A 13,920-nucleotide genomic window follows, 5' to 3' on the forward strand; every position below is an offset into this window, starting at 1 on the left:
GGATCCAGTATTTCATGACAGGTCCAAGCACATCAATATCCGGTATCATCATCTTCAAGATTGTGTGGTGAAGAGGATCATGTTGTTGCTGTATGTTTCAACCGAGGAGTAGGATGCAGATATTTTGACTAAGGCAATGTCAAAATGCAAATTTGAGTTCCACAGAGACATGATTCGGGTGATATATAATCCCTTTCTTGTTGGGAGGGAGTGTTGAAAATAGCAACAAGAAACGCTAAATATAGAAGTGTTAAAATAGCATTGCTATAAATAGCACTTTGGGATAAATTCCAATTTTAGTTGATCCCTGAACTAAAATTGAGAATTAAAATTCGAATTTGATCTCAGCAGCTGTTTGAAAAATAATTAATTAATTCATCATGAGCTAGTTAGTTGGATAAAATCAAACATGAAGTCTATGTGAAGACATGCAACAATTTTCCCTTTGATTGAGGAAGTTATCCCTTAATTAAAGTGATCAGGATGAGTTGTACTTTGAGTTGTAATTAGTTAGCTCAGTTAACTGAATTAAGTCCAGTTAGATTAGTTCCAACAGTGTGTGGAACTGATTGTGAGTTCATTTAGTTAATGTTTGCATGCGTGTAACTATTGCACTTCAGATAACTGAATATTTTCTCATAAATAACTCATGCATGTCAGTTCAGTCAGAGACCCAGTTGAGATCAAATGATGGGACAGTGTACTATCAGTTGTAGGAATATTCCATTTAGGATATCTCTTGCATGCAGAAGGAATTCATTCCTTGGAGACTGCTTGGTTACTTCTGAGTTTGGTGAGTTGTGTGAGAGGTGAATTCACACAGGTGGCAGCTAGAGGACCCAGAAGAAATTGCACAAGGAAATAGGAGGCTTGGAGGACTGAAGAAAGGCATATGTGTTGTCTATTTTGTCTATGAGCAGCACTGAGGGATTGTACGGAGAGTTGGATAGCTTGTGAGCTAAAGATTTGTGTAATCCGGAGATATTTCCACTTGTATGATACTACAGATATCGAAGTTTTTAGCTACGGCTTTCCCTAGAGTATTATTTTGTATTCATGTGTGATTGATTTCTCATTCTCTGTTATATGTGTTCTATTTGATATTTCTCAAAATCGATTAAGATTTCGCAAGTTTGTTTGTAGAAGTAGATCAAGTATTTTGCTTTGGTATATTGCATTATCAAGTGATCTACAGTGGCAAATTCTACAATAGGCTGTGTGCAATTCCTTAAGGCAAGGCAGAGCCTTGACTTCCAGGAATGTGCATAACTTTCTTGGAGACACAGGATTGGGGCCGAGACAGCCTGGTTCTGCCCAATGGCAACCTGAAACATGAAGGAGTGACTATGTGTGAGATGCCAGTGCAGATCTGAGTGAAATAAACATGCAGGTGATTTAAGCGAGTGCAAAAATTAGTTAGATGAAAAAACCAAGAAGCTCAAGAAGCAAATTGCTGAAACGATGACTATGAGTGTAGAACTTGTGTTATGCATGCAACACTAAGGAAAGGTAATGAAAAACTTAAAATGAAACTTATGCAAGATAAAATGCATTGAAACACCAATGATCATTCAATAAAACCAAGGAAACAACACTCATTCAAGTTGAAAACTAAAAAGCGACACAAAAAATGACAAAAGGCATGAAAAGTAAAATTTATCAGGAAAAGTTGCGCCAACTGTGTCGAAGGTTCCTGGATGCATCGGGAATGACATAGCTCCAAGATCAATTGTGAATAATCAGCTATGAGGCATTGTTTAAATGGATTTGGTGAAATTAGGGTTTGTGACACACATGCCACAAATCTAGGAAAAAGTGACACTTGGCGGGAAGTTTCTAAAAACGGTTTTGCATATAACTCCTATTGCTAAAACTAGATCGCTAAAATCTAGGGATGATTTTTTTCTTTTTTCTTTTTTCTTTTTCAGGGAAAATATGTTTGGCATGCAACGAAGGATTCCACAGTTCGCGGGGGAACTAGACAGCCTATCGGCACATGTGACAGACAATTAGTGAAGGAAAACTTCTATGTTGTTTCGGGACTGAGAGGCCTTGGCTGATTGGCCAGCTCTATCAAATTTTCTAGAGCAATGATGTTGGGGTGCGTTGATGCCCCGAAAATTTTTGCATCAACATCGGGGGATAACCACCCAGTCCGGACCTTAATACAGCTCCTTTTCCATTTGGGATGGTGGCTCCGACTGGATATAATGGGACCGGTTTCCCAATAATGAATAAAAAGGGGATGGATGAGTGATTGGTTTTCTAATAAATGATAATGAGTGGATGACTTAATCTAACAACGAAAATACAAATGACTATTCTATCCCGTGAAGCTTCTATTCTTTTAAGTGCAACGCTTGATGATCTCTGTTCATCGATAGGCATATAGATGACTCTACTCAATAAACATAGACATTCATTCACTTAATGATTGCTTTGTTCAAATAGTTGAACAAAGTAATTAACAAAACATTGTTACACTTATCCTTTTATATTATCGATACATGTATGATTAAAAGAAAAGAATGTTGTAAACATCCAATAGTGGAAAGTATAAAGAATGCTGTTAAAAACACATGCATATATCTGATAATAGCAAGAGCGATCAAACAACAATTCACATAAAAATAATGAACTCAGACATAGATAGTAGTACCATATGAGCTGCAAATCATTCCCAACATCAATCTCTATTTGAATTCCTTCTTCTGACTCAGAAATACTTTTAAATAAAGGTAGTAGTGCACATCCACATAAAAGCTTCGTTATCAAAATTGGAATAACTGGCCCAGTCTTTATAAAAAATATGCCTGAAGTATAGTAGTGCAACTTCAGGCTTAAGTCATATACAAAAACTTACGACCCTTTCCAATGCATTGAAAGGGTCTATAAATACTTGATTAAAACTAACTAACTATAAAATTAAAATGCTACTTAATTGGTAAAACATGATATGGAGTATCTTCCTCATAGCAATCTGGCAGTCGGCAGCATGATTCATCACTCTGGCTGTTTGCCTTTCGACCTGAGTTGACATATTGCTAGCATTGGTTCCAATTCTTGAGGGCGGCTGAGACGAGAATTGAGATGAGCAGCATAGGTGGCATCTTGTATATCGGGAATGATACACCTGATTGCATCTGTTAGGAACTTGAGGGCGGCTCTCTGGCTGTATGGTTTTACTAGGAACAACCAATAGGTGTCCCAAGTTAAACTGTTAATACCTGCGATCAATCTTCCATTCTTTTCCATATCTTGATAACATGATTGCTCCAATGTTTTAGCCAATAGTAATTTACCTGGTGTACATTGAGAGGTCATATTAGATAAGTAGAGAGTATCATTAATTAATTCAACCAAATTACTTGTGGTTAATTTGCATCTAGAAACTGCTCTCTCTGCCTTCATTAACTGGGACTGCCATTCCATAAATAGGATTTCTTTATGGGATTCTAAGATTTTTGGCAAATTAGCTGCCTGTCCCTCATCAGTGTCTTGCAAATCAAGAAAATTTGTCAAGGTCTCATCGGCCTGCTCTAAGTCTATTCTAGCATCAACTGATTTATTGATTATTGATGCTGTTATGTCACATAGGGGTTCTGCTTGGGCAATTTTCTGACATAATAGTCTTATTTGTGTTACCAATGCTTTGTTAATCTGTAGTGCTTCTACTATGAACTCGACAGGTTGTGGAAGATTCTTGGACTTTTCTATTTGGCCTGATAATTGAGCAATTTGCTCCTCTTTCATCTTCACCATCTGTTCATTCACTGCTTTCAATTTTTCCAATGCTTCTGATAGCTCTTTCTGCTTTTGAATTGCACTTGAATCAATCCTTTGTTTCTCTTCCTGCAACTGTTTATTCAATTGATTATTTATTTGTTGCTGCGTGGACAATTGTTGTTCGAGTTGTTCTGCTTTCTGCTGTGCCTCCGATAACTGTGCTTGTAGCGAAGCGATTGCTTGGTCCTTTTCTCTTAACAGATTACTCACTTCTGATGCCTTGTCCATGGTGGCTGCCGAATAGGCTCCAACATATTGGGACAATTTTGTTAGGTCATCAAAAGGATAAAACTCCTCTTTCCAAACCACGTTGGCTGTCACTGTTTGATCATGGAATAGGGAAGGTTGATCAATCCTTCTCCTTTTCCACTGTCATTTTACTACAGCCCTATGCTTTGGGCTGTAAAAGACATCCAATGGAGGTATATCCTCCACTTGCAAAATGATCTGATCCGAAGGATCTTTGGGAGTTATTTCTATATCTGTAGAAGGGGGTAGGCCGCTGGTTCCACTTGGAACCTCTTTTGATGCTGTATCCTGTGTATCAGCCGCTTTGGATGTATCGGCTTCCTTTGAGCTTTCTAGATTTCTTATGATTGAATCGAATTGCTGCCATTCCTGGAGCAACTTCGGGTCAATCTGGGCATCGACATTCACGTCCGTGCTACTTTGCTTCTGCTCTTTCCTCTGCACTTCTTCCTGCTCTTTCCTCTGCACTTCCTACTGTTCTTTCCTCTGGAGTTCCTCCTGTTCTTTTGTTTGGATTTCTCCAGCAATTTCTAATGTAGCAAGAGGTTCATTGGTAAGTCGTTGTTCAGGATCGCATGACTGTGTCATCGGGGCCGTTGCTAACAGACCTAGAGGCAGGGTTTGCAACCTCTGCTCTCTAAGTCTGTTAAATTCGACTAACCCGTCGTCATGATATCTCATTCTAGCTAGTGTTTTAACCTGAAATAACAACTCGGTCGAGGAGAACAGGTCATCAAACTCATCATCTTTATGTTCAAATTTAGTGAGTTTTGCCTGTTCAAGTGCATTATAGGCGACTTTGTTTGGCTCAAATCGCCTGTTAGGAAGAGTGGCGAGATTCAGTGTATTAATCTTTTCTGCTTCTTTCTCTGCATGTTTGTAGTCATGCATAGCGTAAACACCACACCTTAGTGGAAAAGGAGGCCAAACCTGCTTATTTTTATTCCTTAGAGTCTGTGTAACTCCTTCGGATGTAAGCTGATATGCTATCTCTCGGGCCAACAGTTTATCGGGTGTATACAAGGGGAGAACATGAGGCTTGGCATGACTGCCGAAAACTCTTACATATGTGAATTTTTATTCTTCGAACCATCTTCCTATGGTTGTCAAGTCAATGTATGCTTGTGAGGAAATCTTAGGAGCAGGTTTGTCAAAAATGGCATAGTGAATGGGTAACATAAATCCATTGCAAACTTGATATAGGTGGTGTTTATAGTGGGCTTTCCACAACTTCTCGTGGTATATGTGAATGGGCATGGGGTCCTGTGGAGTCCATCTCCACCCCAACACAGGAAATTCAGAATTAGAACAGAGAGTATCCAAGATGTAGGTAATGAGCCCCAATTTTTGGTAACAATTTGGGCTCATTTGGCCTACTTACCTTGCTCAACCCTTCATCTTTTATCACTTATGCATTCATTTCTTAGTATATTTGTGTTATTTGTAGGAAGAAGGGCAGGGATTATATCTATGTGGCTAATACATGATGATTTCAGGTTTTTTGGCATTAAAGGGAGCAAAGACCACGCAGAAGGAGACAAGGAGACAACAAAGGTGGCATTGCAGGTTTATAGGGAGGTTGTCTACAACCTTAAATGACCTCCCTCGTGATCTCCACCCTAACTCCGAGCTCCAACAGCTTTCCCCACCGAGCTTAAAGGCAGCCAACAGATTCTACAGGAACAACAGTTTACTTTTAGTTGGATAGCCGAGCTCCACTAATTGAGGAAGCCAGCTTGATCCTCATCATGTATAAATATTAAGGCCGTGGCCTTTGATAGGAGCTTTTTGAACCTTTGAGCTACTGTTGCAATTTCTAAGCACGAGCTACAGCTCGGTTTTTGCTTTTTGTAATCCAGTTTTGGCATGATGTTAGAATCATGATTATTCAATAAAGGCAGGCAGCTTTGGATTCAATTCTGAGTTTTTAAGGGAGCTATAGCTCTCAGGTTAGGGCCCAACCTGAGAGCAATAGACCTCCTTTTCCTTGTATTGTTACTTGTCTTTCCTTTCAGCACTTTATTCCTCTGTTTTGACATGCATTTGGAAATTACAGTCTGCTGATTTGATTTCTTTTATGTGATTGAGTAGGATTAGTTTACGGTTCAAGTGCTTTTAGTTGCTTAGATTAGAGTAGGAGGATCAGCATTCATTAGAGCTCCAAGAAAAGGTTGACAGTGCACTCACTGCCATCTCTGTTTAGAGATTGGGGGTGTAGACCGTACCAACCACCAAAAAAATGCAGTCTTATACTTTCATTCAAGCTGCAACACAATCATTTCAATTGTAGATCCATCCATGCATTCTGATCTTGAGCAGTACTTCTTCATTCCAACTCCATGCACGATTTTTCTCTGAAGTTTACATTGTTGTTCGTTGATTTAATAACACAGTTAGGATAGGTTGATGAATTCTCGGTTTTGTGCAGATTTGTTTCCTTTACACTGCGTTGCATCACTCTGTTATCTTCTTCTTTTCTCAACCGCGCCTAAAGTCACCTACGCAACCTCTGTTCAACTCGTTTGCCTTCCAACACTTCTACTGTTCACGTAGCCCCATATTTTTGGACTTTTCATTGCTTCCACCCTTCTATCCACCAACCAACTGTACCCACTCTTTCCTCATCTCATATCTCTGTCCCTGAGCCATCATAAGCTCCCTTTCCATCCTACCTATCCACCCATACAACTCCTCCACTCCTCCATCACCCAAAACTCCAACCACAGAACATCCTGTAGAAGTTAGCAGACTTCCTGTAGAAATCCCGAGCTTCCTGTAGGATCCCCTGCAGACATCCTGTAGAAACCTGTAACCTCGGTTGCCAAGCACCTGAATGTTGTGGACTTCTGTGGAACGATGTTAGGGATCCCCTGGAACCTCTCCTAGCCCTCCTGACCTTTCCCAAGCTTTCTTTCCCTTCGCACTACCCCTGCACAGTCAAACCCTAATAAGAAACAAAATCATAATAACTCCAACCACTTAAGAAAAAATATAAAAACAATGTTCTTTTCAATGGAGGTAGTTTAATCTCATGCATCTCATATCACTAGAAGTAACGACATCATTTTTAGGAGTTACATTCCCATCGTTGCATCGTAAGGATTAAGCTAGTCAGATTAGGGTTTACTAGGGTTTCCATGTTTGGTTGGCTTTCAGTTCATTCTTGCAAAGTAGGTTAATTTCCTTTCAGATAGTCTTCGTTCATCATTTAGAAAGCTTCTTCTGAGAACATATAGAAGTTGGCTTGAGCCCTAGCGGACTTGTGCCAGCTGACCAAGTGATAGCTGCGACAAGAGCTAGTACTTGTGCATACAGCACCGTCGCTTCCAAGTTTGTTACGAACTACCGGGTTGATAAAATTAGAGAAGGAAGCTCCAGGAGTTGTAGCATTATTGCTACAATACTGGAGCCCACCATCTTTTTGGCGCCGTTGCCGGGGAAGCGTCAGAGTATTAGTAATTTTTGCCTTTCTTCTATTTTCTTATCTTGCCTTCTGCCAAGTAGTTTATTTCATTTCCATTCTGCAAAAGTAGCATAGAAATTTCCTGCTTTCATAGATTAGCCTTTCAATTCCGCAATTTCAATTTTGCAAGCGTAGATTAGCATTTCAATTCTGCAAGCGTAGACTAGCCTTTCCATTCCTGCAATTTCATTTGAGCAAAGTAGATTAGTTCTTTCCTGCTTTCAATTCAATTCTGCATCTTTATTTCAGTAAGATAGTTAGTTGTAGACCAATCTGTTTCAGTTTTGCAGGTACCAAAGAAAAAAACAAAAGCAATCAAAAAATTCTTTCCATTTCATGCCTCGTAGGAATCGAGATAAAACAGGCAAATTCTTACCCAACACCCCCACCACATCACTGAGTCACCCTTCTCTCTTCTTTGGTTACAGTGATCCAGAAGAACCTATAGGTGAACCTCCTGAGATATACGAAGATCCTATAGCAGAAGAAGAATTAGAGACCATCCCATCTGAAGCTATGGCTAACAATAGAGGAGAAGATGAGAGAATAGAAGGTGCCTTTCCCATCCGAGAGACCAATGGAGAGATGAAAATGAAGAACATTAGCCCCTCCGCTTTACCTCACTTCCATGGACTGACTACTGAAGATCCTGATACCTTCCTGTTTGAGTTTGCTGTCCTTTGTAGAACCTATGACTATACTGAGGATGAGCAGAAGCTAAAACTCTTCCCTTCCACTCTTAAGGATGCAGCATTACGTTGGTTCATAGGCTTACCTGGGAATAGTATCACTACTTGGGCTCAAATGCAGCAAGCTTTCAATACCAAGTACTGGGACTACTGTAGGTCCAAGGAAACCAAGGGAGAGAGCTTTCGGATGACTATGGGAAATGATGAGTCCTTAGAGGATTATGAGGAGAGGTTCCAACTTAGCTATACGCGGGCCAGGTGCACACTCGACCCTGAATCCCTCAAGTTGGTCCTGCTCCGAGGAGTCCCTGAAGACCTCTTAGATACCCTTCACATGTTAGCTGGGGGGGATATTTACCAACTGCCTTATGAGGACATCAAGACTGTGTTTAGAAACCACTCCAGGGCAGCTCGGAAACGAGGTAGAGGAAACCTCCTCTCAGCTGGTGTCCCTTTCTCCAAACATGAGTTTGCAAATCAATTAGAAGATCTTAAGAGTGAGGTGAGACAGACCATTGCCATGCAGATGGACACATTCAGGATCCAGCAGAAGAAGGAAGAAGCTGAGAGAGCCTTGGCTATCTTCTGCCCTAGATGTACAAGGAGACACCCTAAGAACGAATGCCCATTGCATTCGGTTGAAGTGTGTTTCGTTTGTGAGGAGGACCACCCCATAAACCAGTTTCCAACCTTACCGGGATTTAAAGCCATGTACTAAGGGACAGAAGCTCCCACTGAGCCTCTCTATTTCCTCAACCAAAGAAGGCCACAAGGACCTAGACCTTACCAGCAGGGGATGCAAGGGGCACCCCAAGCTTATTACAGCCCCAACCAATCGACTCCTATGCCTTCCTGGGGTCCCCCTGCTCATCCTTCTTGGTCCATACCTCCTCCATGGTCTTACCCACCTCAGTACCCTACTCAACCCACTACTCATTCCTATCACTCACATGCCCAGCCGCAGCATCAGTGGAATGCACCTCAGTCGGGGTGGAGGCCTCAGTACAACACTCCTCCTGCCATTTTGCCTCCACCACCAGTTCAACCTCAACCATTACCTCCTGCTCCTCCAAGGCAACCTCAAATACCTGCTCAACCGAACCTGAACCCCAACAATACACAGGCCCAGCAGGTATACACTGGGGAAACATCATGCCCTACTTATGTTGTGGAGATCCAGGAGATCAATCTTCGATCTAGAAAGACTCTTCCGGATCGCCAACCTCCTCCCCCAGGGGATGAGGAAGATAAACAGGAAAGTGAACCAAAGGCTATTCCACCCTTTCCTGAGAGACTAACAGCCACCACACAACCCAACCCAGAGGAGGATGAGCTCCTGGGTGAGCTCAAGCAGTTGTGTGTGAAAATACCACTTCTCCAAGCAATCAAGGATGTGCCAATATACAACAAACTGGTTAAGGAAAAGTGTTTCAAACACCCAGGCAGGAGAAAGAGAGATGCTTCAACCATCAATGTCTTAGGACAACTGTCTGACCTTATGTTAGGACAAGTCATCTACCCAAAGTATCTAGATCCTGGGAGTCCTGTAGTAGATGTCCACATCAATGGAACCATCATACCTCACACCTTGATTGATCTGGGGGCTGCCATTAATGTGATGACCAGGGATACCATGCTCAAACTCAATCTTCAGGGTTCCTTGACGAAGACCTCGACAGTTCTGCAACTTGCAGATCGCTCCACTGTGACTCCCGAAGGGATTGTGGAGGATGTCTTGGTCTCCGTCGACTCTTGGGAATACCCTGCAGATTTCTTGGTTCTGCAACCCAAGGCAAAGCTTACTGGATATCCTCTTATTTTGGGAAGGCCTTGGTTAGCCACTGCAGATGCTTACATAAGTTGTCGTGCAGGAAACATGACCATAAAAAATGGTCCTATGTCCAAGCAGCTAGTCCTATACCCTCCTCCCCAACCTTCCTTAGAGCATGACTTACCACTTTGGTTGGAGGAAGGAGAAGAGGATGAAGTGTACTCAACACCTTTGTGCACCCTAGATACCACTAGAAGAGATCCCCCAACCGAGGATGACTTGATTGAGACCTTGATCCAGAATCCACCTTCTAGTGCACTATCCTTAGAGAAATTGGTGGAGGATGCCCAAGCCAGCACCTTAGTGGATCTTTGTACAACCAACCCTGTCACTCCCAGAGTCAAAAATGTGGAGTTCGGCCCTGAGAGAACGTTAAAGATCAGCTCCTCCCTATCTCCTTCCCAGGAAAAGGAGCTGTGTAGCCTGTTGGCTAGCCATCTAGATGCTTTTGCTTGGAGCTATAAGGAGATGAAAGGAGTCCATCCTTCGGTCTGAACCCATCACATATACATCAAAGAGGATTGTAAACCGGTTCGACAGCCTCAGAGGAGAATGAATCCAACCCTTAAGGATATCGTCAAGGAAGAATTGCAAAAACTGTTGGATGCCGGATTCATTTACCCCATCTCAGATAGTGAATGGGTGTCCCCTCTGGTGTTGGTTCCCAAGAAAAATGGGAAGTGGAGAATCTGTGTGGACTACCGAGAACTGAACAAAGCTACCAAGAAAGACCATTTCCCTCTACCTTTCATAGATCAAGTGTTGGATGGACTGGCAGGAAAGAAGTTCTTCTCTTTCCTGGATGGGTTTAGCGGGTACAACCAGATTCAAATCAGCCCGAAAGACCAAGATAAGACCACCTTCACTTGTCCTTGGGGTACCTTTGCCTACCGAGTTCTTCCCTTTGGGCTATGCAATGCTCCTGCTACCTTCCAGAGAGCTGTCTTGAGCATCTTCTTGGAGCTGGTCCATGATGCAGTGGAAATCTATATGGATGACTTCACTCCTTATGGGGCCAACTTCCAGGAAGCATTGTCCAATCTGGGAAAAGTCCTAACCAAATGCATTGAGATGAACCTGTCCCTTAGTCCTGAAAAATGTGAATTCCTGATGACTGAAGGAACCGTGCTAGGCCATACCATTTTTTGCCAAGGGTTACAGGTGGATCCTAACAAAATTGCTCTCATCAAGAAGGTTCCACCTCCTCAAAAGGTAAGGGATGTTCGGAGTTTCTTAGGATTAGCAGGGTATTACAGGAGATTCATTAAAGACTTCAGCAAGCTAGCCTCGCCATTGTTTGGCCTGTTGGAAAAAGATGTGGAGTTTAAACGGACTGACGATTGTTAGAGGGATTTGAATGAATTAAAGGACAAGTTGGTGTCAGCCCCAATCTTGAGAGGTCCAAACTGGGCCCTACCTTTCCACATCCACACTGATGCCTCGAACAAAGCCATAGGTGCAGCTTTAGGACAAGTTGAACAAAAACTTCCATATGCCATTTACTTTGTTAGTAAAAACTTGTCCAAAGCTGAACTGAATTACACTGTAACCGAGAAAGAGTTTTTGGCTGTGGTCCATGCACTAAACAAGTTCCGACATTATATCACTGGCTATCAAACATTTGTACATACAGACCATGCTGCAATTAGATATTTAATGAATAAACCAGATGTGAATGCTCGTTTTATTCGATGGTTACTTTTGTTGCAGCAGTTTGATTTGACCATTGTTGACAAACCAGGTAAAGAAAATGTTGTTGCTGACTTTTTATCTAGATTGGATTTGTCTGTAGATGAGGATGGAACAGTGGATGACCAGATGCCCGATGAACATCTGTTTGCTGTCTCAGCACTCTCTCCATGGTTTGCTGATATAGCAAACTACCTTGTTTCAGTACAGTTCCCTCCGCACCTATCTTCAAGAGAGAAGAGCAGAATCATCAGAAAAAGTGCCTCATTTACTTGGATCGGGGGCAATCTGTTCAAGCTTGGCCCCGATCAGATCTTAAGCCATTGTGTAAGGGAGGAGGAAGTCTTTGATATCCTCCTCACCTGTCATGATGGGCCTTGTGGAGGACATTTTGCAGCAAAGAGAACTGCCTTCAAGATCCTGCAGGCAGGCTACTATTGGCCCACACTTCAGCAAGATGTGAGAAGATATATCAGCCAATGTGACCAATGCCAAAGAATGGGGAAACTGACTCAAAGGGAGGAGATGCCTCTCCAACCTCAAGTGACTCTTGAGCCATTTGAGAAGTGGGGTATGGACTTTGTGGGTCCAATCAACCCTCCTTCGAGGCAAAGGTCTTACATCATTGTGTGTACTGACTACCTGACAAAGTGGGTAGAGACTAAAGCAATCAAAGCAGCAACAGAAGAAAAGGTGGCCGAGTTCTTAAGAGAAAACATCTTCTACAAGTTTGGCTACCCAAGAGAGCTAGTCACCGATCAAGGGAGCCAGTTCACATCCAACCTAGTTGAAGATCTACTAGCTCATCACAAGATCAAGCATAGGACTTCCACCCCCTATCACCCTCAAGCAAATGGGCAGGTGGAAGTCACCAATAGAGCATTAGAAGGGATCTTGACTAAGGTGGTGAGCAGCAACAGAAAATACTGGGCATATCGCCTAGTTGAGGCCACATGGGCTTACAACACCACCTGGAATACCACCACCGGCTTCACACCTTATGAGCTGGTCTATGGGAAGAAAGCTTTGTTGTCCATTGAATTTGAATACAACACTTTGAGGATGGCAGCTCAGCTGGACCTAGATCTCAGCCATGCACAACAAGAAAGGTTATTACAGCTGAATGGACCGGATGAGCACCGAATGCAGGCCCTCCTTCACTCGGAAGTGGTTCAACTTCAGAGAAAGGTGTGGCATGACCAACACCTCAATGACAAGCAATTCCAGCCAGGAGATTGGGCACTGTTGTATGACTCCAGATACAAAGATTTCAAGGGAAAGCTGAGAACCAGATGGCTGGGACCATATGCAGTGGAGAAATGTCATGACAATGGATCTGTCCTTATTCAGACCATTGATGAGGAAGCCATCCCCATGCTTGTCAATGGGCATCGATTGAAGATCTACAGGAAACCTCTCTCAAAACAAGAGTTCATCAAAACTATGGAGAAATCAGTGCTGGTCATAGAGAAGGGTTCTGCCTCTCCTTTGGGCATACCCTGAAAGATCTAAAAAAAAAAAGAAAAAAGAAAAAATAATAATAAATAATAAAGACCCTTGGGTGAAAACCTTTCTGAGGCGCCCAAGGCAGGTGGTAGGGGTGAAAACCTCATTGAGGCGCCCCTATTGTCTTTCAAAAAAAAAAGAAAAAAAAAAAAGAAAAAAGAGATTTGAAAAAGATCCTTGAGTGAAAACCTCTCTGAGGCGCTTAAGGCAGATGGCAAGGGTGAAAACCTCATTGAGGCACCCCTGTTATCTTTCAAAAAAAAAAAAAGAGAGAGAAAAAACAATAAGCAAAAAAGACAAGGACAACAAGTTCATAATTTGAAAGTTGCATGTAGGTTGCAGGTGTTCTATGGAGGAGAGGAAGCCTCTCAACTCAAAGCCAAGGTTCCTTATCATGCTGTCAGGAGGCCTCACCAACACCTCCTCCAAGAATCCTCATTTTCTCCAAGGTATGTGCAATTTTATCACGGCTTGAGTCTTCTACAGGAAGACGCAGACTTTCTACAGGAAACGCAACCTTTCTACAGGAAGCTCTGTATTTCTACAGGAAACTTCCTGTAGAAGTTCAGGACGGCCCAGAATCCATTTTATGAGGAGATCTAACGACTAAGGATCAGTTTGGATGCATGCAAGCTATTGTTATCTCCCTTGCACATTGTTGTCACCTCGTCCTGCCATCCTTGTCGACATGCAACGAAGTTACCTGC

Source organism: Pinus tabuliformis, chromosome 6, assembly GCF_031772625.1.
Source record: "Pinus tabuliformis cultivar Carrire ecotype Pingquan chromosome 6, CPIR1, whole genome shotgun sequence".
Taxonomy (NCBI): domain Eukaryota; kingdom Viridiplantae; phylum Streptophyta; class Pinopsida; order Pinales; family Pinaceae; genus Pinus; species Pinus tabuliformis.